Below are 25,000 nucleotides of genomic sequence, written 5' to 3'. Positions count from 1 at the left end.
TGGGCTGCGCACCCGGGCGCGCACACCTTGGCACCCGCGTTTCCTTCATTTTAAATTTTTTTTTTTTACAATCTCTCAAGTGGGAAATTCTATAATCTCAACTTTTTTTGCCTTTTCAGGAAACTTTTGAATGGAGCGCATCATTGGTGCGCTCCGAAGTGTGCTCCAAGGTGCGCACCTCTGGTGTGCTCCAAAGCTCTCTCTAGCTGCGTGCACCTGCCCCGGCCGCGCACCCGGCCCCGCCCAGCTTCGCTCACCTGTCCCGGGCGTCTGGTGCGGAACCTTAGAGTAAGAAACATCACCGTGCACCTTGGCCAACGTGCGCGACTCGACCGAGCGCGCACTGGCCGAGGTGCACACCGATTTCACCTGGGTGCGCGCGCAGCACCTCGGGCGCACCGGGGTGCGCGCACAACGCCCGGGTTGCACCGTGGCCTGTGTGCTCGGGGCGCCTCGGGTGCGCGCTCGGTGTCGCCCCCGCGCGCGCGGTAGTGCGGGCAGCGCACCCCGGCCCGGCCCGGCCCCGACGAGAACGCAAACGGGCAAAAGGTTTATTCAAATAGCATTGCGACGCCCGGCGAAAAACTAAAAAAGGGTGCAACACCGGGACTTCCCGGGAGGTCACCCATCCCAGTACTACTCCGGCCCAAGCGCGCTTAACTGCGGAGTTCTGATGGGATCCGGTGCACTAACGCTGGTATGATCGCACCCGTTATGAGCTTGTCGCAGTGTGTACTTAGCAAACCGCGACCCACGTGCGAATCCACCCCGGCCACCCACCCCCGTCGAGGTGCACACCCTCCCTCGCGAAGTGCGCCCCGTTCGCCAAGTGTGAGCCCTGCCCGGGTGCGCGCACCTTGCTAGGGCGTCGGGTGTGCACCCGGCCCGGCCTACGTGCGTGCACCTGGACGGGGCGTCGTGTGCGTGCAGTGTCCCGTCTGCAACGCGGTGCCCACACACCACCTCGGGCGCAACGACCTGCGCTCACATGTGGGCCGAGTGCACCTTGGTGCATGTTCGGGGCGCCTCGGGTGCACGCTCGATCTTGCCCCGGTGCACCAAGGCGCTCGGTTTGCCCCGGGTGCGCACTTGGTGCAAGGTGGGCACCCAAAATAGGGATCAAGCACCAAAACACAAGTTTCGGGATGCAAAATGGGACCCAAGGACCACAAATGCGTTCCAAGACCCATGATGGGTCCACGAGAACAAAAATGTGTTCCGAGACTTAATAAACAAATATTGGGTTTTAGGAGAAGAAACATGCTCTGATGCCCAAAACGAGAATCGACCCCGAAAAGGCCACAGGCCAAAAGTGGGATGCGAGACAAAAAAAAATGGGACCCGAGGACCAAAATTGGGTTCCCAGGTCGAAGACAGGGCAACCGGACAAGAAACGACCTCTAAGGCTCGAAATGAGTCCCGACGACTAAAACTTGACAAGAAGCACCCATCAGGCACCCAACTCGACACCCATGGGATGCCGACCCACCCGGGCTTCCACCTAGCACACCTTGGCACCCACCCACCCTCGCACCCAACCTCGCACCCAACTTAGCACCTTTGAACCCACATTGGCACTCACCCTGACCCTGGCACCTTGGAACCCACATTGGCACTCACCTTGACCCTGGCACCCACCTTTGCACTCACCTTGGGACCCACCCTGGCTCCCACCTCGGCACCCACCCAGACACCCACCTTGGTTCCTTGGCACCCACCTTGGATCCTTGGCACCCACCCCGACACCCACCTTGGCACGCAACTTGGCTACTTGCCACCCACCTTGGCTCCTTGACGCCCACCCCGACAACCACCCCGTGACCTACCCTGGCTAGGGTTGGTGCACACCCACCCTGGTGCCCACCTTGGCACCCACCCCATGACCCACCTTGGCACGCACCTTAGTACCCACCCCGTTACCCACCCTAGGACCCACCCCGTGACCCACCTTGGCCAGGGTGGGTGCCTTGGTGCGCACAACTTGCCTGGGCTGCACACCAGGGCGGGCTCAAGATGGCACCCGCGTTCCGTTTTTTTCACTATCTTTCAAAACGGAAATTTTAAAATCTCGTTTTTTTTTTTTTTTTGCCTTTTCTGGAAATTAGTGAAGGCAGCGCATCAAAGGTGCGCAATGCTGGTGCGAACCCGGGAGCGCTCCGATGTGTGCTCCAAGGTGCGGCGTGCACGAAGTCCGAGCCCGGCTTGCCCCGGGTGCGCACCTCGCGTGCACCTTCGCCGGGGTGAGCACCTTGGCTGGGTTGCGCGCCCTGGTGCGCACCAAGGAGCGCTCTGAAGTGTGCTCCAAGGTGCGGCGTGCACGAAGTCGGAGCTCGGTTTGCCCCGGGTGTGCACCTCGGGTGCGCACCTCGCGTGCACCTTCGCTGCGGTGGGCACCTTGGCTGGGTTGCGCGCCTTGGTGGGCACCATGCAGTGCACGAAGTCGGAGCCCGGTTTGCCCCGGGCGCGCACCTCCGCCAGGGTGGGCACCTTGGTGCGCACAACTTGCCTGGGCTGCGCACCAGGAAGGGCTCAAGATGGCACCCGCGTTCCGTTTTTTTCACTATCTTTCAGAACGGAAATTTTAAAATATCGTTTTTTTTTGCCTTTTCTGGAAATTAGTGAAGGCAGCGCATCAAAGGTGCGCAACGCTGGTGCGAACCTGGGAGCGCTCCGATGTGTGCTCCAAGGTGCGGCGTGCACGAAGTCGGAGCCCGGTTTGCCCCGGGTGCGCCCTGGTGGGCACCATGGTGCGCACCAAGGAGCGCTCCGAAGTGTGCTCCAAGGTGCGGCCTGCACGAAGTCGGAGCCCGGTTTGCCCCGGGTGTGCACCGCGGGTGGGCACCTTGGTGCGCATGCCTTGCCTGGGCTGCGCACCAGGGCGGGCTCAAGATGGCACCCGCGTTCCGTTTTTTTCACTATCTTTCAAAACGGAAATTTTAAAATCTCATTTTTTTTTGCCTTTTCTGGAAATTAGTGAAGGCAGCGCATCAAAGGTGCGCACCTCGCTGCCCACCACGGTGCGCAACGCCGGTGGGCACCCGGGAGTGCTTCGAAGTGTGCTCCAAGGTGCTGCGTGCACGTTGTCGGAGCCCGGTTTGCCCCGGGTGCGCACCTCGCGTGCACCTTCGTCGGGGTGGGCACCTTGGCTGGGTTTGCCCCGGCTGCGCTCCGAAGCGGGGTTATTGGAGCGCCGCCTCTTTTTTTGTCGGAGCGTTTGGTGGGGTTTCTCGCATTGGCTCTTCCCAGGCCCGGTTGCCACCCTGGCGCGCACGAAGTCGGAAGTAGGGTTAATTGCCCGGGTGCGCACCTTTGCCAGGGTGGGCACCTTACCTGGGCTGTGCACCCGGGCGGGCTCAAGATGGCACCCGCGTTCCGTTTTTTTCACTATCTTTCAAAACGGAAATTTTAAAATCTCCTCTTTTTTTTGCCTTTTCTGGAAATTAGTGAAGGCAGCGCATCAAAGGTGCGCACCTCGCTGCCCACCTTGGTGTGCTCTGAGGTGCGCACCCGGGAGCGCTACGAAGTGTGCTCCAAGGTGCGGCGTGCACGTTGTCGGAGCCCGGTTTGCCCCGGGTGCGCACCTCGCCTGCACCTTGGCCGGGGTGGGCACCCTGGCTGGGTTTGCCCAGGGTGCGCTCCGAAGCGGGGTTACTGGAGCGCCCCCTCTTTTTTTGTCAGAGCGTTTGGTGGGGTTTCTCGCATTGGCTCTTCCCAGGCCCGGTTGTTGGGTGCGCTCCCACCCTGGCGCGCGCGAAGTTGGAAGTTGGGTTAATTGCCCGGGCGCGCACCTTCGCCAGGGTGGGCACCTTGGTGCGCACACCTTGGCTGGGCTGCGCACCAGGGCGGGCTCAAGATGGCACCAGCATTCCCTTTTTCTCACTATCTTTCAAAACGGAAATTTTAAAATCTCGTTTTCTTTTGCCTTTTATGGAAATTAGTGAAGGCATCGCATCAAAGGTGCGCACCTCGCTGCCCACCTTGGTGTGCTCCGAGGTGCCCACCACGGTGCGCTCCGAGGTGCCCACCACGGTGCGCAACGCCGGTGCGAACCCGGGAGCGCCCCGATGTGTGCTCCAAGGTGCGGCGTGCACGAAGCCGGACCCCGGTTTGCCCCGGGTGCGCACCTCGCGTGCACCTTGGTGCGCACACCTTGGCTGGGTTGCGCGGCCTGGTGGGCACCATGGTGCGCACCAAGGAGCGCTCCGAAGTGTGCTCCAAGGTGCGGCGTGCACGAAGTCCTAGCCCGGTTTGCCCCGGGTGCGCACCTTCGCCGCGGTGGGCACCATGGCGTGCACGAAGTCGGAGCCCGGTTTGCCCCGGGTGCGCACCTCGCGTGCACCTTCGCCGGGGTGGGCACCTCGGCTGGGTTGCGCGCCCTGGTGCGCACCAAGGAGCGCTCCGAAGTGTGCTCCAAGGTGCGGCGTGCACGAAGTCGGAGCCCGGTTTGCCCCGGGTGCGCACCTTCACCGCGGTGGGCACCCTGGTGCGCACCATGGCGTGCACGAAGTCGGAGCCCGGTTTGCCCCGGGTGCGCACCTCGCGTGCACCTTCGGCGGGGTTGCGCGCCCTGGTGCGCACCAAGGAGCGCTCCGAAGTGTGCTCCAAGGTGCGGCGTGCACGAAGTCGGAGCCCGGTTTGCCCCGGGTGCGCACCTCGCGTGCACCTTCGGCGGGGTTGCGCGCCCTGGTGGGCACCATGGTGCGCACCAAGGAGCGCTCCGAAGTGTGCTCCAAGGTGCGGCGTGCACGAAGTCGGAGCCCGGTTTGCCCCGGGTGCGCACCTCGCGTGCACCTTCGCCGCGGTGGGCACCATGGCGTGCACGAAGTCGGAGCCCGGTTTGCCCCGGGTGCGCACCTCGCGTGCACCTTCGCCGGGGTGGGCACCTCGGCTGGGTTGCGCGCCCTGGTGCGCACCAAGGAGCGCTCCGAAGTGTGCTCCAAGGTGCGGCGTGCACGAAGTCGGAGCCCGGTTTGCCCCGGGTGCGCACCTCGCGTGCACCTTCGCCGCGGTGGGCACCATGGCGTGCACGAAGTCGGAGCCCGGTTTGCCTCGGGTGCGCACCCCGCGTGCACCTTCGCCGGGGTGGGCACCTCGGCTGGGTTGCGCGCCCTGGTGCGCACCAAGGAGCGCTCCGAAGTGTGCTCCAAGGTGCGGCGTGCACGAAGTCGGAGCCCGGTTTGCCCCGGGTGCGCACCTCGCGTGCACCTTCGCCGCGGTGGGCACCTTGGCTGGGTTGGGCACCATTGAGCGCTCCGAAGTGTGCTCCAAGGTGCGCACCATGGCCCTCCAAGGTGCGCAGCATGGCGTGCACGAAGTCGGAGCCCGGTTTGCCCCGGGTGCGCACCTCGCGTGCACCTTCGCCAGGGTGGGCACCTCGGTGCGCACACCTTCTCAATGTTTTCTTGCCTTTTCTGGAAATTGGTGAAGGCAGCGCATCAAAGGTGCGCACCTCGGTGTGCTCCGAGGTGCGAACCCGAGAGCGCTCCGAGGTGCCCACGAAGTCGAAAGTCGGGTTAATTGCATTGTTTTCCCCGGGTGCGCTCCGAGGTGCGCAACATCGGTGCGCACCAAGGAGGGCTCCGAAGTGTGCTCCAAGGTGCGCACGATTCGGAGCTCGGTTTGCCCGGGGTGCGCACACCTTGGCTGGGTTGCGCACCCTTTGTGCGCTCCAAGGTGCGCACGAAGTCGGAGCTCGGTTTGCCCCGGGTGCGCACCTTCGCCAGGGTGCGCACCTTGATGCGCACGCCTTGGCTGGGCTGCGCACCTTGGTGGGCGCCATGGTGCGCACCTTTCGTGCGCTCCAAGGTGCGCACGAAGTCGGAGCTCGGTTTGCCCCGGGTGCGCACCTTGGTGGGCGCCATGGTGCACTCCGAGGTGCCCAAGATTGGTGCGCACCAAGGAGCGCTCCGAAGTGCGCTCCAAGGTGCGCAGGTGCGCGCGAAGTCGAAAGTTGGGTTAATTGTCCGGTTTGCCTCGGGTGCGCACCTTGCGTGCACCTTCGCCAGGGTGGGCGCCTTGGTGCGCACACCTTGGCTGGGCTGCGCACCCGGGCGCGCACACCTTGGCACCCGCGTTTCCTTCATTTTAAATTTTTTTTTTTTACAATCTCTCAAGTGGGAAATTCTATAATCTCAACTTTTTTTGCCTTTTCAGGAAACTTTTGAATGGAGCGCATCATTGGTGCGCTCCGAAGTGTGCTCCAAGGTGCGCACCTCTGGTGTGCTCCAAAGCTCTCTCCAGCTGCGTGCACCTGCCCCGGCCGCGCACCCGGCCCCGCCCAGCTTCGCTCACCTGTCCCGGGCGTCTGGTGCGGAACCTTAGAGTAAGAAACATCACCGTGCACCTTGGCCAACGTGCGCGACTCGACCGAGCGCGCACTGGCCGAGGTGCACACCGATTTCACCTGGGTGCGCGCGCAGCACCTCGGGCGCACCGGGGTGCGCGCACAACGCCCGGGTTGCACCGTGGCCTGTGTGCTCGGGGCGCCTCGGGTGCGCGCTCGGTGTCGCCCCCGCGCGCGCGGTAGTGCGGGCAGCGCACCCCGGCCCGGCCCGGCCCCGACGAGAACGCAAACGGGCAAAAGGTTTATTCAAATAGCATTGCGACGCCCGGCGAAAAACTAAGAAAGGGTGCAACACCGGGACTTCCCGGGAGGTCACCCATCCTAGTACTACTCCGGCCCAAGCGCGCTTAACTGCGGAGTTCTGATGGGATCCGGTGCACTAACGCTGGTATGATCGCACCCGTTATGAGCTTGTCGCAGTGTGTACTTAGCAAACCGCGACCCACGTGCGAATCCACCCCGGCCACCCACCCCCGTCGAGGTGCACACCCTCCCTCGCGAAGTGCGCCCCGTTCGCCAAGTGTGAGCCCTGCCCGGGTGCGCGCACCTTGCTAGGGCGTCGGGTGTGCACCCGGCCCGGCCTACGTGCGTGCACCTGGACGGGGCGTCGTGTGCGTGCAGTGTCCCGTCTGCAACGCGGTGCCCACACACCACCTCGGGCGCAACGACCTGCGCTCACATGTGGGCCGAGTGCACCTTGGTGCATGTTCGGGGCGCCTCGGGTGCACGCTCGATCTTGCCCCGGTGCACCAAGGCGCTCGGTTTGCCCCGGGTGCGCACTTGGTGCAAGGTGGGCACCCAAAATAGGGATCAAGCACCAAAACACAAGTTTCGGGATGCAAAATGGGACCCAAGGACCACAAATGCGTTCCAAGACCCATGATGGGTCCACGAGAACAAAAATGTGTTCCGAGACTTAATAAACAAATATTGGGTTTTAGGAGAAGAAACATGCTCTGATGCCCAAAACGAGAATCGACCCCGAAAAGGCCACAGGCCAAAAGTGGGATGCGAGACAAAAAAAAATGGGACCCGAGGACCAAAATTGGGTTCCCAGGTCGAAGACAGGGCAACCGGACAAGAAACGACCTCTAAGGCTCGAAATGAGTCCCGACGACTAAAACTTGACAAGAAGCACCCATCAGGCACCCAACTCGACACCCATGGGATGCCGACCCACCCGGGCTTCCACCTAGCACACCTTGGCACCCACCCACCCTCGCACCCAACCTCGCACCCAACTTAGCACCTTTGAACCCACATTGGCACTCACCCTGACCCTGGCACCTTGGAACCCACATTGGCACTCACCTTGACCCTGGCACCCACCTTTGCACTCACCTTGGGACCCACCCTGGCTCCCACCTCGGCACCCACCCAGACACCCACCTTGGTTCCTTGGCACCCACCTTGGATCCTTGGCACCCACCCCGACACCCACCTTGGCACGCAACTTGGCTACTTGCCACCCACCTTGGCTCCTTGACGCCCACCCCGACAACCACCCCGTGACCTACCCTGGCTAGGGTTGGTGCACACCCACCCTGGTGCCCACCTTGGCACCCACCCCATGACCCACCTTGGCACGCACCTTAGTACCCACCCTGTTACCCACCCTAGGACCCACCCCGTGACCCACCTTGGCCAGGGTGGGTGCACCCACCCTGGTGCCCACCTTGGCACCCACCCATCCTAGCACCCAGCCTGTGACCGGGCTTGGAACCCAACCTTGCACCCGTCTTGGCCAGTGTGGGTGCGCACCCATCCTGGCACCCACGTTGTGACACACCCTTTAACCCACGCACCCTAGCAGCCACGTTGGCACCCACCTTGGAACACAACCTAGCAACTTGGCACCCACCCCGTGACCCACCTTGGCATCCACCATAGCAGTCGCCCACTTGGCACCCACCTTGGAACCCAAGTTGGCACCCACCTCGGCACCCACCTTGACACTTGTGGACCCACCTTGCCACTCACCCTAGCATCGACCCATCCTAGCACCCACCCTGGCACCTTTGCACCCTAGCACTCACCCATCCTAGCACCTAACCTGTGACCCACCTTGACACTCACCCTCGCACCCACCTTGGAACCCAACCTAGCACCCACCCACCCTGACACCAACCCTAGCACCTACCCACCCTTGCACCCACCCTGTGACCCATCTTGGCACCCACCCATCCTACCACTCAACCTATCACCCACCTTCTCACCCACCTTGGCATCCACCTTAGCACCCACCCACACTGGCACCTTGGCACCCACCTCGGGCAAGGTGGGTGCACACCCACCCTGACACCCAATTTAGAACCAACCGAGCATGTTACCCACCTTGGCACCCACATTGCAGCCCACCCTAGTACCCACCCTATGACCCACATTGGCATCCACACCCTAGCACCCAGGCACCTCGACACCCGCCTTGACACGCACCCTAGCACTAAACCTGTGACCCACCTTGGAACTCACCCTAGAACCCACCCACCCTGTGAACCACCTTGGCATCCACCTTAGCACCCACCCACCTTGGCACCCACTCTAGCACTCACCCATCCTAACACCCAACTTGTTACCCACCTTGGCACCCGCCCTCGCGTCCACCTTGAAACCCACCCTAGCACCCACCCACGCAGGAGCCCACCTTGGCACCCAACCTAACACCCACGCATCCTGGCACCCAACTTGTGACCCACCTTGGAACCCACCCTAGTACCCACCTTTGAACCCACTATATCACCAACCCACCTTGGCACCCACCCTATGACCCTCTTTGGAATCCACCCTAGCACGCACCCACCCTGGCACCCACCATGGAGCGCACCCTAGCACCCACCCACCTCGGCACGCACCTCAACACCCACCTTGGTGTGCGCACTGCGCCAACCTCTCAAAGACCCTATGTGGTGCGCTCCAAAGTGTACACCTTTGGTGCACTCCAAGGTGCGCACCTTTGGTGCACACCGAGGTGCACACCAAAGTGTGCACCGAGGTGAGCACCAAAGTGCACTCCAAGGTGCACACCAAGGCGTGCACCTTTGGTGCGGTCAATGCAAACGAATTCGGAAGTTGGGGTCGATGTCCTAATCGCTGCTGCAGACTACACGTATGAGAATCGGACAAATAGCTTTATATAGGGGAGGTGTTGCGTTTGATGGGTCGACTCCCCTGGTTGTGTGCACTGCACCAACTTCAAAGACCCTGTCTTGTTTAAGAAGTCAAAAGTTGGGGTGGATGTCCTAATCATTGCTGCAGTCTACGCATGTATGAGAATCAGACAAATAGCTTATATAGGGGAGGTGTTGCATTCGGTGGGTTGACTCCCCTGGTTGTGCGCACTGCGCCAACCTCAAAGACCCCGCATAGCAGAAGAAGTCGGAAGTCGGATTTTGGTGAGCACCAAGGCGTGCACCTTTGGTGCGGTCAACGCAGACGAATTCAGAAGTTGGGGTGGATGTCCTAATCGTTGTTGCAGGCTACACATGTATGAGAATCAGACAAATAGCTTATATAGGGGAGGTGTTGGGTTTGATGGGTCAACTCCCTTGGTTGTGCGCATTACGCCAACCTCAAAGACCTTGTTTTCGTTAAGAAGTCAAAAGTTGGGGTCAATGTCCTAATGGCTCCTGTAGGCTACACATGTATGAGAATCGGACAAATAGCTTATATAGGGGAGGTGTTGGGTTTGATGGGTCGACTCCCCTGGTTGTGCGCATTACGTCAACCTCAAAGACCTTGTTTTCGTTAAGAAGTCAAAAGTTGGGGTCGATGTCCTAATTGCTCCTGTAGACTACACATGTATGAGAATCAGACAAATAGCTTATATAGGGGAGGTGTTGGGTTTGATGGGTTGACTCCCCTAGTTGTTCGCATTACACCAACCTCAAAGACCTTGTTTTCGTTTAGAAGCCGAAAGTTGGGGTCGATGTCCTAATTGCTCCTGCAGGCTACGCATGTATGAGAATCAGACAAATAGCTTATATAGGGGAGGTGTTGGGTTTGATGGGTCGACTCCCCTGGTTGTGCGCATTGCGCCAACCTCAAAGACCCTGCATTGCGGATGAAGTCGAAAGTCAGAGTTTGGTGTGCTACAAGGTGTGGTCGAAGGTGCTCACCTAGGTGTGCACCTTTGGAGCGCAGGAAAAGTGCCCTCCAAAAGTGCGCACCTTTGGAGTGCACAAAAGTGCCCTCCAAAAGTGCGCACCTTTGGAGCGCACAAAAGTGCCCTCCAAAAAGTGCCCTCCAAAAGTGCGCACCTTTGGAGCGCACAAAAGTGCCCTCCAAAAAGTGCCCTCCAAAAGTGCGCACCTTTGGAGTGCAGAAAAGTGCCCTCCAAAAAGTGCCCTCCAAAAGTGTGCACCTTTGGAGTGCACAAAAGTGCCCTCCAAAAGTGCGCACCTTTGGAGCGCAGAAAAGTGCCCTCCAAAAAGTGCCCTCCAAAAGTGCGCACCTTTGGAGCGCAGAAAAGTGCCCTCCAAAAAGTGCCCTCCAAAAGTGCGCACCTTTGGAGCGCAGAAAAGTGCCCTCCAAAAAGTGCCCTCCAAAAGTGCGCACCTTTGGAGCGCACAAAAGTGCCCTCCAAAAAGTGCCCTCCAAAAGTGCGCACCTTTGGAGCGCACAAAAGTGCCCTCCAAAAGTGCGCACCTTTGGAGCGCACAAAAGTGCCCTCCAAAAGTGCGCACTTTTGGTGCGCACCAAGGCGCTGGTTCGGTCGTTGCAGGCGAGTTCGGAAGTTGGGGTCGATGTCCTGAGCGGAGGTGCAAACTACACAGGTGTCGGAATCGGACAAATAGCTTATATAGGGGAGGTGTATGCTTCGATGGGTCGACTCCCCAGGTTGAGCGCACCGCGCCAACCTCAAAGACCCTACGGTATGGATGAAGTCGGAAGTTGGGTCCGATGACCGATTCGATTAGTAGGTATGCTCATGAGGTCGGAATTTGGGTCCGATGACCTGCCATGTGCAGGAAGGCGAATGTTGGCACTGTGCGTTGCAAGGTGCACACCAAGGTGCTGGTGCGGTCTTTTTAGTCGAGTTCGGAAGTTGGGGTCGATGTCCTGATCGGAGGTGCAAGCTACACAGGTGTGGGAATCGGACAAATAGCTTATATAGGGGAGGTGTATGCTTCGTTGGGTCGACTCCCCGGGTTGAGCGCACCGCGCCAACCTCAAAGACCCTACGGTATGGATGAAGTCGGAAGTTGGGTCCGATGACCGATTCGATATGTAGGCATACTCGCGAGGTCGGAATTTGGGTCCGATGACCTGCCATGTGCAGGAAGGCGAATGTTGGCACTGTGCGTTGCAAGGTGCGCACCAAGGCGCTGGTTCGGTCGTTGCAGGCGAGTTCGGAAGTTGGGGTCGATGTCCTGATCGGAGGTGCAAACTACACAGGTGTGGGAATCGGACAAATAGCTTATATAGGGGAGGTGTATGCTTCGTTGGGTCGACTCCCCGGGTTGAGCGCACCGCGCCAACCTCAAAGACCCTACGGTATGGATGAAGTCGGAAGTTGTGTCCGATGACCGATTCGATATGTAGGCATACTCGCGAGGTCGGAATTTGGGTCCGATGACCTGCCATGTGCAGGAAGGCGAATGTTGGGACTGTGCGTCGCAAGGTGCGCACCAAGGCGCTGGTGCCGTCGTTGCAGTCGAGTTCGGAAGTTGGGGTCGATGTCCTGGTCAGAGGTGCAAACTACACAGGTGTGGGAATCGGACAAATAGCTTATATAGGGGAGGTGTATGCTTCGATGGGTCGACTCCCCGGGTTGAGCGCACCGCGCCAACCTCAAAGACCCTACAGTATGGATGAAGTCGGAAGTTGGGTCCGATGACCGATTCGATACGTAGGCATATTGGCGAGGTCTGAATTTGTGTCCGATGACCTGCCATGCGCAGGAAGGCGGAATTTGGGTCCGATGACCGAGTTGATGGCGTGCCATGCGCAGAAAGGCGGAATTTGGGTCCGATGACCGAGTTGATGTTGATGGCCCGCCATGCACAGGAAGGCGGAATTTGGGTCCGATGACCGATTTGAAGGCGTGCCATGCGCAGAAAGGCGGAGTTTGGGTCCGATGACCGAGTTGATATTGATGGCCCGCCATGCGCAGGAAGGCGGAATTTGGGTCCGATGACCTGACATACGCATGGAGTCCGACTCGGGGGCCGATGTTCGATTCGATGACTTGCATTGTGGGTAAAGTCGGAAGTTGTGGTCTTTGACCCGATTCGATGACCAGACTTCGGCTGCTTGAGAATCGGACAAATAACTTATATAGGGGAGGTAGTGTTCTCGAGCATCCTCCCCCCGTGCCCGTTTATGTCGATTGATGCTGGTGCTCGACTGGTTGGAGCGCTCGGATGCAAAAATCTTGCACCAGGATTTATCGATTGTGATGGACACGGCAAGTCTCCTGATTGCTATGCAGGAGCTCATCGTGAATCTCTATGCGGCCTTGGTATGGACTCGACCTGCGGAATGGTTCGGCAATGGTAGTCGCTCCAACACGTCCTTGCAATGGCCACAGAGGTGATTCGACTAGAGCTCCAGTCTAGCTTTTGGGTTGCTTGGCGGACTGGTATAGCCGCGATCGAGTTCCGGCCATGAACGTTTTAGATAGCTCTTGGGCTTTCTGGGACGGAAGTCGGAAGTTTGGGCTGTTGTCCGATTTGATGACCATTCTTCGGATGTGTGAGAATCGGACAAATAACTTATATAGGGGACTGTGTTGTCTCACGCAGCCCCCTCCGTGCCCCTCTATCTCGACCGATGTTGGTGCTTGAAAGGGTTGGGATCGCTCGGATTTATAAACGTGCACCACCATTTGTCGAGTGTGAGGGACGCGGCAGGTCTCCTAAATGCTATACGGGCGCTCTCTGAGAATCTCTATCCGGCCTCGACACAGACTAGTCTTGCTGAATGGTTTGGCACTGGTAGTCGATCCAACACGTCGTTGTTGTGGCCGCCTAGGCGATTCGATTCGAGCCCCCGTCTAGCTTTTGGGTTGCTTGGCGGATTTTGCCCTATCCGCAAGTGAGCTCGGTCCCTAAACGTTCGAGAAACCCGATTGCTATGCGCCGACTCTCTTTCTTGCGAGCCTCCATCTAGCTTTTGGGTCTCTACGGAACGGAAGTCGGAATCTGGGACCGTTGTTTGATTCGACGAGGCAGACTACGGTTGTGCGAGAATCGGACAAATAACTTATGTAAGGGGCTGCTGTCTCAGGGAGATCAGTAGGCTTCTGGGGTTGTAAGTCCCTTGTTATTCTCAGCAGGTGGAAGTTGTGGTGATTGACAAAGGGTTAATGCCAAGCTACAGTTGTGTGAGAATTGGACGAAAAACTTATATATGGGGGTCGGTTGAAAGAATAGCCGAGTGCCAGGAGTGCACCAAGGTGGTCTGCGGTAGACACCTCCTCCTAGGGGTGAAGAAGAGTAACCCTGCCCTCTAGTCTCAGGGAGATAGAGGTCCTACATGGACATTAGGGGTGAAGTAGAGTAACCCCGCCTTATCATTGGATGGTGAGGTTTACTGGTGGAGGCATTCTCATGGTCCCTATCTCAGTGAAGCGGAGTAACTGAGCCAATGTTGGGGATGACTCCCGGGGAGTTATCGATGACCCGAGGACTAGGGAAGTGGAGTACCTAGGCTCTTGCGAGAAGGATGATCGTGCAATGGATTGTCCCGGTTGGGGAAATGGAGTACCCAAGATCTTGTAAGGGGGATGGCCGTGCAATGGGCTATCTATATCGGAATGTTGGAGCTTGAGAGTTGGGCAAGCTATGTGGGTTGAGTTGCAGAGCTGGAAGTCCATGTGTCTTGTGGAACAAGTGGGGTGATGTGCCGAGCACGCACCTAGGTTACCTGAAGTGGGATTTGTATTGAGATCCGGGATCTCAAGGCCCTAGAGTGGGGGTCAAATGTGGCAGTAGGGACTGGGTTCCGAAAGTGTGCTCATGTGGAGCCAAGCCATGAGGCGAGTCCAAGAGGGTGACAAAGATGGATGAGTTGCATGACCGAAAAGTGGACATGGTCCATAGGCGAGTTGCTCTGGGAGCACAGCCGAGTCGAAGGAGAGTTCAGCGACCAAGGATATTGGATTGGATCATGGAGCGAAGAGCTTGGTGCCCAAGTAGGAGTGCAAGGTGTTTTGTCAGTCTGAGAGACTTAGACTGAGTGTTTGCATGGAGCTGGTTATTGTGCATAGGATGTACAGGGAACCGGGTTCACCAGTGAAGCCATGTAGGCATAGGCCAGGGGCCCAAAGCAGTGCGACTTGGAGTCCTTGTTCAGGAAGGAGTTCTGAGTTGTGTACTGGGTAAGCCGTCGCAGGCTCGGGAGGGAGTCAGTGGTGCGCCAGGTTGAGTTCCGAAGGAGACAGGGTCTTCGTGGATCAGGAGACTATCTAAGAAGCTAACGCCAGGGGCGAGGTGCAGTGGTATCTGTGCTGGTGTTTCAAGAGTGGACGTTGATCTAGGGGCAGGAACTTGTAATTGGATGCTTGGGAAGTATTCAGGGTAGTGACCAACGACAGAGTTGGAATTGTTTGTAGATCGAGCCAGGGGCCGTCTCTTCATAACAATAAAGCTATCTATTGCCCCAGTGTTGTGTTCATTGTGTGGAGATGGACAAACAGGAAGCTAGCTCAGGGAGTCTAGTCATCCCATGAGATATGTTTGGTGCTTGAGGGTTCAGAGGAGCTGAGGGAGGCCAACATGGGGTGCCAGTGCTGTGGGAGTACTGGGCATGCTCAGGGAGTGTGCAAAGTTGGAGCCGGAGGACTTAAGGAGTTCCGGATGGGTCAGTGTTAGTAGTCAGGGTCTTATGGGGGACTCAAGAAGGCGAAGACATCGAGGAGACCTGTAAGCTTGTACCAGGGGTGCAAGGATGGTGCAACAAGACAGTGCTAGAGTAGAGTCGGGGACTTGAAGGGAGTGCTAGAAGCATCAGGATGAAGGAAACCCGTGAGAGGGTTGGCATGCACTTCTATTCCGCATGGGTGTGTGTTAATGTGGTCAGGTGGTGGACACTTGAAAAGGGTATGGCGTAGTCTGGAAACAAGAAAGGACTTGTCCGCAATGGAAGTCGTGAGTAAGGTTTGCCAGTGCCGCATGAGGTTTGACCTCCTTTGGAAGGAAAAAGCTTGTTTGGGCAGCAGGCCGGTCTAGCCCCGTGACAGTTGGTATCAGAGCATAATAATTGGCAGGGCCAGTTAGATGAGCTGAGGTAGCTGGGCTATCAAGTGGTCAGAGGAAGACTGCGAAGGCGGATTGTGGTTTGCAGTGTCGAGGACAGGTAGACCAGGGTGGCTAGCAGGGCGTGGTCACTAAAAATGGGAGGCCAATCCAGGTAGGGATAAGGATGGTGAAGTCCGTGGCCGAGTTCCATGAGTGGTAGTCAGCTGGTTGGAGTTTGTGCCTGGGGCCGAGTTCCATCGGGAAGGGACTATGCTAGTGGAGCGACAAGGGATCCGGAGTGGATCTCTTGGTTGGGAAAATCTTGCACGGGAAGTGCCTTAGTAGTTCGAGTGGAGCGAAGTAGGCAAGGTGTGAGTCGGTATTGAACTGGGTTCAGTGCTGGAAGCAGTCGGCAGGGCCGCAAGATTTGATATGGTAGTGTCCAAGGGTAGTGGCATTTAAGACCAGTCAAAGGGGTTAGGAGCTGCGAGGAGCAGTGTGGTGTAGGGTCTTGTCAAGGACGGATCCGAGGTGAAATCAATGGAGCTGTATGGTACAGTGTGGTGTAGGATCTTGTCAAGGACGGGTTCGAGGTGTAACAATTTGGGCTGTGGATGGCGTAAGGTCATTCCCAGTGTGGTGTAGGGTTGTGTCCAGGACATGATCCGAGGTGCAAATTGGGTGGCGAAGCAGGTCCGATGGTGGAAAGCCAGTGAGGGGCCAAGTCACAAAGGAAGTCAAGGGAAAGAGGCAGTACCTTGCCCACATTGGATGTGGTTTGCAAAGGCATCGGGCACAAGAGGTTGGCTAGCTTACAAATGTTGATGGCTTCTTTGGGTTGCAGCACCGAGGGCGCAGGGCGTTCCGTGGACAGTGCGTCAGTCAGACAAAGTGGCACAATGGATGGAAGTGAGTTCACCGAATGTGTAGGATGTAATGCAAGAGTTGGGTGTCTTCAGGGAAGTGCACCTAAGATGTAGGATTGTGTCTGGGACATGATCTGAGGTATGAATTTGTGGCGGGTTAGGTCTGAAGGTTGGGAACCAAAGATGGGACCGTCACAAGAGAAAGTCAAGGGAAGGAGTGAGTACCTTGCCCACATTGGGTGTGGATTGCAGAGGCATTATGCACGAGAGGTTGGTCGGCTGAATGACGTTGGTAGTTTCTTTGGGTTGCAGCACCGAGGGCGCAGGGCGTTCCATGGACAGTGCATCAGTCAGACAAAGTAGTACAGCAGATTGAAGTAGACAAGATCGAATGTGTGGGATGCAATGCAAGATGGGTGTCTTCAGGGAAGTGCACCTAGGCAGACTCATGAGGTGTGGGTTTGCGAGAGTACACCAAGGAGGTGGAAGTGATTGACAAGTACCAGGAGGATCATGTGCAGCTAGAGGTGGATCAATGGGAGTATGTTGGTTGTTGTTCTTGAGTTGAGTTGTTGGGGACAAGGATAAGACGCGGGGCGCACCGGGGTCAGTCAACAGGCAATCAGGATGGCACTACAGAAAGGAAGTTGAGAGCTGAAGGTTGAATGTGCGACTTGGGAAGTCAGTTGGGTGTTTTGGTCAGTGGAGTATGTGTCTTCAGGGTGGCCAGATACCAGGGGCTTGCACAACAGGGTTGGTAGCAGGCGTGTCTTTCAGTGGATGCTAGGATTGGATCCGGGAGCAGTGGAAGTTGGAAGACAAGGGTGTCGTCGAGGATGGCACTAGTGGCTGAGTTGAGAGGTGAGCATGGTTTGTGGTGTTCTGTCGTGTTGCGGTGCAAACGGTGGAGTCTTGGAGATGTAGAAGCCGGTATGGGGCATGGTGCAGTCGAATATCACAGAGTTGTTTCACGGATGTTCAAACAAGGACAGTCAGCTCAGTGGAAGTCAAGGACTAGGTTCTTGCAATATGTTGTTGAGTCAGGGACTAGCAGCAGAGATCAGTTGGAGGCAAGAGTGTGTCTTCACAAGATCAGTGCGGAGGCAGTGAGTTAGACTCAGGGGGTTGCCGAAGCGAGTTAGCCATGGATGGGATTCATGCAAGTGAAAGTCCAGTATGGGGTATGCTGGCAAGTATCAAGTATGTCAGGGACAAAAACGATACAAGTGCAGGGCACAGTGAATCCGAAGTTCACTTTTAACAGGTCCTAATGTTGCGAAGGACGAGACTCGGGTCGAATGGTCCGGCGCCGAGGACGTCGCCTGTTTTAAGTGGGGGAGGATGTAAGGGGCTGCTGTCTCAGGGAGATCAGTAGGCTTCTGGGGTTGTAAGTCCCTTGTTATTCTCAGCAGGTGGAAGTTGTGGTGATTGACAAAGGGTTAATGCCAAGCTACAGTTGTGTGAGAATTGGACGAAAAACTTATATATGGGGGTCGGTTGAAAGAATAGCCGAGTGCCAGGAGTGCACCAAGGTGGTCTGCGGTAGACACCTCCTCCTAGGGGTGAAGAAGAGTAACCCTGCCCTCTAGTCTCAGGGAGATAGAGGTCCTACATGGACATTAGGGGTGAAGTAGAGTAACCCCGCCTTATCATTGGATGGTGAGGTTTACTGGTGGAGGCATTCTCATGGTCCCTATCTCAGTGAAGCGGAGTAACTGAGCCAATGTTGGGGATGACTCCCGGGGAGTTATCGATGACCCGAGGACTAGGGAAGTGGAGTACCTAGGCTCTTGCGAGAAGGATGATCGTGCAATGGATTGTCCCGGTTGGGGAAATGGAGTACCCAAGATCTTGTAAGGGGGATGGCCGTGCAATGGGCTATCTATATCGGAATGTTGGAGCTTGAGAGTTGGGCAAGCTATGTGGGTTGAGTTGCAGAGCTGGAAGTCCATGTGTCTTGTGGAACAAGTGGGGTGATGTGCCGAGCACGCACCTAGGTTACCTGAAGTGGGATTTGTATTGAGATCCGGGATCTCAAGGCCCTAGAGTGGGGGTCAAATGTGGCAGTAGGGACTGGGTTCCGAAAGTGTGCTCATGTGGAGCCAAGCCATGAGGCGAGTCCAAGAGGGTGACAAAGATGGATGAGTTGCATGACCGAAAAGTGGACATGGTCCATAGGCGAGTTGCTCTGGGAGCACAGCCGAGTCGAAGGAGAGTTCAGCGACCAAGGATATTGGATTGGATCATGGAGCGAAGAGCTTGGTGCCCAAGTAGGAGTGCAAGGTGTTTTGTCAGTCTGAGAGACTTAGACTGAGTGTTTGCATGGAGCTGGTTATTGTGCATAGGATGTACAGGGAACCGGGTTCACCAGTGAAGCCATGTAGGCATAGGCCAGGGGCCCAAAGCAGTGCGACTTGGAGTCCTTGTTCAGGAAGGAGTTCTGAGTTGTGTACTGGGTAAGCCGTCGCAGGCTCGGGAGGGAGTCAGTGGTGCGCCAGGTTGAGTTCCGAAGGAGACAGGGTCTTCGTGGATCAGGAGACTATCTAAGAAGCTAACGCCAGGGGCGAGGTGCAGTGGTATCTGTGCTGGTGTTTCAAGAGTGGACGTTGATCTAGGGGCAGGAACTTGTAATTGGATGCTTGGGAAGTATTCAGGGTAGTGACCAACGACAGAGTTGGAATTGTTTGTAGATCGAGCCAGGGGCCGTCTCTTCATAACAATAAAGCTATCTATTGCCCCAGTGTTGTGTTCATTGTGTGGAGATGGACAAACAGGAAGCTAGCTCAGGGAGTCTAGTCATCCCATGAGATATGTTTGGTGCTTGAGGGTTCAGAGGAGCTGAGGGAGGCCAACATGGGGTGCCAGTGCTGTGGGAGTACTGGGCATGCTCAGGGAGTGTGCAAAGTTGGAGCCGGAGGACTTAAGGAGTTCCGGATGGGTCAGTGTTAGTAGTCAGGGTCTTATGGGGGACTCAAGAAGGCGAAGACATCGAGGAGACCTGTAAGCTTGTACCAGGGGTGCAAGGATGGTGCAACAAGACAGTGCTAGAGTAGAGTCGGGGACTTGAAGGGAGTGCTAGAAGCATCAGGATGAAGGAAACCCGTGAGAGGGTTGGCATGCACTTCTATTCCGCATGGGTGTGTGTTAATGTGGTCAGGTGGTGGACACTTGAAAAGGGTATGGCGTAGTCTGGAAACAAGAAAGGACTTGTCCGCAATGGAAGTCGTGAGTAAGGTTTGCCAGTGCCGCATGAGGTTTGACCTCCTTTGGAAGGAAAAAGCTTGTTTGGGCAGCAGGCCGGTCTAGCCCCGTGACAACTTATATAGGGGAGGTGTTGACTGGAGCATTCTCCCCCGTGCCCCTCTAACTCGACCAATGCTGGCGCTCGAACGGTGGTAGCGCTCGGATTTTCGTTGAGCGCCAGCATTGGTCGATTTAGAGGGGCATGCGAGATTCCCGAATGCTATGCGAGGGCTCTAACGGAAATGTCTATTGGTTTCGGTATGGATGCAATTGCGAGTGGTTCGGCAAAGGTAGTCGTTCCGATGCGTCCATGTCGTGGCCAAATCGATAATTCGATTTGAGCCCTCGTATAGCATTTGGGTCTCTCGATGTGATTCCGCATTCCAGTCCCTTTGGGCACTGCTTGAGCCGCATCCCAGGGGGTTCCCTTCCCAATAATCTGCCTCGCAACCCGATTGCTATGCGGTGAGGCTCCTCGGCCGCCTCGGAACTATCTGTGTATCAGACGCATCGCGGGATAAGGGGTTGGCAACGGTAGTCGCCCCAAGCGCGTCCGATGCTTGGACCATTCCGAGGCGGCCCTGAAGCCTCTTCCGTCTAGCCGTTGGGTCCTTCTCGCCGCATCCCTTGCCTCGCACCCCGATTGCTATGCGGTGAGGCTCCTCGGCCGCCTTGGAACTATCTGTGTATCAGACGCATCGCGGGATAAGGGGTTGTCACTGGTAGTCGCCCCAAGCGCGTCCGATGCTTGGACCATTCCGAGGCGGCCCTGAAGCCTCTTCCGTCTAGCCGTTGGGTCCTTCTCGCCGCATCCCTCGACTCGCACCCCGATTGCTATGCGGTGAGGCTCCTCGGCCGCCTTGGAACTATCTGTGTATCGGACGCGTCGCGGGATAAGGGGTTGTCACTGGTAGTCGCCCCAAGCGCGTCCGATGCTTGGACCATTCCGAGGCGGCCCTGAAGCCTCTTCCGTCTAGCCGTTGGGTCCTTCTCGCCGCATCCCTCGCCTCGCACCCCGATTGCTATGCGGTGAGGCTCCTCGGCCGCCTTGGAACTATCTGTGTATCGGACGCGTCGCGGGATAAGGGGTTGTCACTGGTAGTCGCCCCAAGCGCGTGCGATGCATGGACCATTCCCAGGCGGCCCTGAAGCCTCTTCCGTCTAGCCGTTGGGTCCTTCTCGCCGCATCCCTCGCCTCGCACCCCGATTGCTATGCGGTGAGGCTCCTCGGCCGCCTTGGAACTATCTGTGTATCGGACGCGTCGCGGGATAAGGGGTTGTCACTGGTAGTCGCCCCAAGCGCGTCCGATGCTTGGACCATTCCGAGGCGGCCCTGAAGCCTCTTCCGTCTAGCCGTTGGGTCCTTCTCGCCGCATCCCTCGCCTCGCACCCCGATTGCTATGCGGTGAGGCTCCTCGGCCGCCTTGGAACTATCTGTGTATCGGACGCGTCGCGGGATAAGGGGTTGTCACTGGTAGTCGCCCCAAGCGCGTCCGATGCTTGGACCATTCCGAGGCGGCCCTGAAGCCTCTTCCGTCTAGCCGTTGGGTCCTTCTCGCCGCATCCCTCGCCTCGCACCCCGATTGCTATGCGGTGAGGCTCCTCGGCCGCCTTGGAACTATCTGTGTATCGGACGCGTCGCGGGATAAGGGGTTGTCACTGGTAGTCGCCCCAAGCGCGTCCGATGCTTGGACCATTCCGAGGCGGCCCTGAAGCCTCTTCCGTCTAGCCGTTGGGTCCTTCTCGCCGCATCCCTCGCCTCGCACCCCGATTGCTATGCGGTGAGGCTCCTCGGCCGCCTTGGAACTATCTGTGTATCGGACGCATCGCGGGATAAGGGGTTGTCACTGGTAGTCGCCCCAAGCGCGTCCGATGCTTGGACCATTCCGAGGCGGCCCTGAAGCCTCTTCCGTCTAGCCGTTGGGTCCTTCTCGCCGCATCCCTCGCCTCGCACCCCGATTGCTATGCGGTGAGGCTCCTCGGCCGCCTTGGAACTATCTGTGTATCGGACGCGTCGCGGGATAAGGGGTTGTCACTGGTAGTCGCCCCAAGCGCGTCCGATGCTTGGACCATTCCGAGGCGGCCCTGAAGCCTCTTCCGTCTAGCCGTTGGGTCCTTCTCGCCGCATCCCTCGCCTCGCACCCCGATTGCTATGCGGTGAGGCTCCTCGGCCGCCTTGGAACTATCTGTGTATCGGACGCGTCGCGGGATAAGGGGTTGTCACTGGTAGTCGCCCCAAGCGCGTCCGATGCTTGGACCATTCCGAGGCGGACCTGAAGCCTCTTCCGTCTAGCCGTTGGGTCCTTCTCGCCGCATCCCTCGCCTCGCACCCCGATTGCTATGCGGTGAGGCTCCTCGGCCGCCTTGGAACTATCTGTGTATCGGACGCGTCGCGGGATAAGGGGTTGTCACTGGTAGTCGCCCCAAGCGCGTCCGATGCTTGGACCATTCCGAGGCGGCCCTGAAGCCTCTTCCGTCTAGCCGTTGGGTCCTTCTTGCCGCATCCCTCGCCTCGCACCCCGATTGCTATGCGGTGAGGCTCCTCGGCCGCCTTGGAACTATCTGTGTATCGGACGCGTCGCGGGATAAGGGGTTGTCACTGGTAGTCGCCCCAAGCGCGTCCGATGCTTGGACCATTCCGAGGCGGCCCTGAAGCCTCTTCCGTCTAGCCGTTGGGTCCTTCTCGCCGCATCCCTCGCCTCGCACCCCGATTGCTATGCGGTGAGGCTCCTCGGCCGCCTTGGAACTATCTGTGTATCGGACGCATCGCGGGATAAGGGGTTGTCACTGGTAGTCGCCCCAAGCGCGTCCGATGCTTGGACCATTCCGAGGCGGCCCTGAAGCCTCTTCCGTCTAGCCGTTGGGTCCTTCTCGCCGCATCCCTCGCCTCGCACCCCGATTGCTATGCGGTGAGGCTCCTCGGCCGCCTTGGAACTATCTGTGTATCGGACGCGTCGCGGGATAAGGGGTTGTCACTGGTAGTCGCCCCAAGCGCGTCCGATGCTTGGACCATTCCGAGGCGGACCTGAAGCCTCTTCCGTCTAGCCGTTGGGTCCTTCTCGCCGCATCCCTCGCCTCGCACCCCGATTGCTATGCGGTGAGGCTCCTCGGCCGCCTTGGAACTATCTGTGTATCGGACGCGTCGCGGGATAAGGGGTTGTCACTGGTAGTCGCCCCAAGCGCGTCCGATGCTTGGACCATTCCGAGGCGGCCCTGAAGCCTCTTCCGTCTAGCCGTTGGGTCCTTCTCGCCGCATCCCTCGCCTCGCACCCCGATTGCTATGCGGTGAGGCTCCTCGGCCGCCTTGGAACTATCTGTGTATCGGACGCGTCGCGGGATAAGGGGTTGTCACTGGTAGTCGCCCCAAGCGCGTCCGATGCTTGGACCATTCCGAGGCGGACCTGAAGCCTCTTCCCTCTAGCCGTTGGGGCTTTCTCGCCGCATCCCTCGCCTCGCACCCCGATTGCTATTCGGTGAGGCTCCTCGGCCGCCTTGGAACTATCTGTGTATCGGACGCATCGCGGGATAAGGGGTTGGCAGTGGTAGTCGCCCCAAGCGCGTCCGATGCTTGGACCATTCCGAGGCGGCCCTGCAGCCTCTTCCGTCTAGCCGTTGGGGCCATCTCGCTGCATCCCCCACCTCGCACCACGATTGCTATGCGGTGAGGCTCCTTGGCCGCCTCGGAACTATCTGTGTATCGGACGCATCGCGGGATAAGGGGTTGTCACTGGTAGTCGCCCCAAGCGCGTCCGATGCTTGGACTATTCCGAGGCGGCCCTGCAGCCTCTTCCGTCTAGCCGTTGGGGCCATCTCGCCGCATCCCCCAGCTCCTCGGCCGCCTCGGAACTATCTGTGTATCGGACGCATCGCGGGATAAGGGGTTGGCAGTGGTAGTCGCCCCAAGCGCGTTCGATGCTTGGACTATTCCGAGGCGGCCCCGCAGCCTCTTCCGTCTACCCTTTGGGGCCATCTCGCCGCATCCCTCGCCTCGCACCCCGATTGCTATGCGGTGAGGCTCCTCGGCCGCCTGGGAACTATCTTCGTATCGGATGCATCGCGGGATAAGGGGTTGTCACTGGTAGTCGCCCCAAGCGCGTCCGATGCTTGGACTATTCCGAGGCGGCCCTGTGGCCTCTTCCGTCTAGCCGTTGGGGCCATCTCGCCGCATCCCTCACCTCGCACCCCCATTGCTATGCGGTGAGGCTCCTCGGCCGCCTTGGAACTGTCTTCGTATCGGAAGCATCGCGGGATAAGGGGTTGTCACTGGTAGTCGCCCCAAGCGCGTCCGATGCTTGGACTATTCCGAGGCGGCCCTGCAGCCTCTTCCGTCTAGCCGTTGGGGCCATCTCGCCGCATCCCCCACCTCGCACCCGGATTGCTATGCGGTGAGGCTCCTCGGCCGCCTTGGAACTATCTTCGTATCGGACGCATCGCGGGATAAGGGGTTGTCACTGGTAGTCGCCCCAAGCGCGTCCGATGCTTGGACTATTCCGACGCGGCCCTGTGGCCTCTTCCGTCTAGCCGTTGGGGCCATCTCGCCGCATCCCCCACCTCGCACCCCGATTGCTATGCGGTGAGGCTCCTCGGCCGCCTTGGAACCATCTTCGTATCGGACGCATCGCGGGATGAGGGGTTGTCACTGGTAGTCGCCCCAAGCGCGTCCGATGCTTGGACCATTCCGAGGCGGCCCTGAAGCCTCTTCCGTCTAGCCGTTGGGGCCTTCCCGCCCCATCCCTCGCCTCGCACCCCCGATTGCTATGCGGTGAGGCTCCTCGGCCGCCTTGGAACCATCTGTGTATCGGACGCATCGCGGGATAAGGGGTTGGCACTGGTAGTCGCCCCAAGCGCGTCCGATGCTTGGAGCATTCCGAGGTGGCCCTGAAGCCTCTTCCGTCTAGCCGTTGGGGCCTTCCCGCCCCATCCCTCGCCTCGCACCCCGATTGATATGCGGTGAGGCTCCTCGGCCGCCTTGGAACTATCTGTGTATCGGACGCATCGCGGGATAAGGGGTTGGCACTGGTAGTCGTCCCAATCGCGTCCGATGCTTGGACCATTCCGAGGCGGCCCTGCAGCCTCTTCCGTTTAGCCGTCGGGGCCTTCCCGCCGCATCCCTCGCCTCGCATCCCGATTCCTATGCGGTGAGTCTTCTCGGCCGCCGCGGAACTATACCTGTTATTGCTACTGCATCCTTCGGCTGGTAACCTCCTCTGCCGCCTTGGAACGTTCTCTTTGTCGGACGCGTCGCGGGATAAGGGGTTGGCACTGGTAGTCGCCCCAAGCGCGCCCGATGCATAGACCGCTCCGAGTTGACCTTGCTTTCAGCCTCTCACATGCATAGACCTCTCTGAGTCGACCCTGCAGCCTCTCAC

At 58.4% G+C, this 25,000-nt stretch overlaps 2 non-coding genes across 2 annotated transcripts; both read right to left on the bottom strand.

The window, feature by feature from the left end:
- Positions 1 to 592: 592 nt before the first annotated feature.
- On the bottom strand, positions 593 to 711 carry LOC131869148 (5S ribosomal RNA). Its single transcript, XR_009367543.1, has one exon. It is a non-coding gene; the product is annotated as a 5S ribosomal RNA (ribosomal RNA).
- Positions 712 to 6,626: 5,915 nt separating this feature from the next.
- Positions 6,627 to 6,745, bottom strand: LOC131869115 (5S ribosomal RNA). The gene has a single exon (XR_009367510.1). It is a non-coding gene; the product is annotated as a 5S ribosomal RNA (ribosomal RNA).
- Between the last annotated feature and the right edge of the window lie 18,255 nt (positions 6,746 to 25,000).

The sequence above is a fragment of the Cryptomeria japonica genome, unplaced genomic scaffold, assembly GCF_030272615.1.
Source record: "Cryptomeria japonica unplaced genomic scaffold, Sugi_1.0 HiC_scaffold_235, whole genome shotgun sequence".
Lineage (NCBI taxonomy): Eukaryota > Viridiplantae > Streptophyta > Pinopsida > Cupressales > Cupressaceae > Cryptomeria > Cryptomeria japonica.
This window is presented reverse-complemented; position numbering and strand designations above follow the sequence as displayed.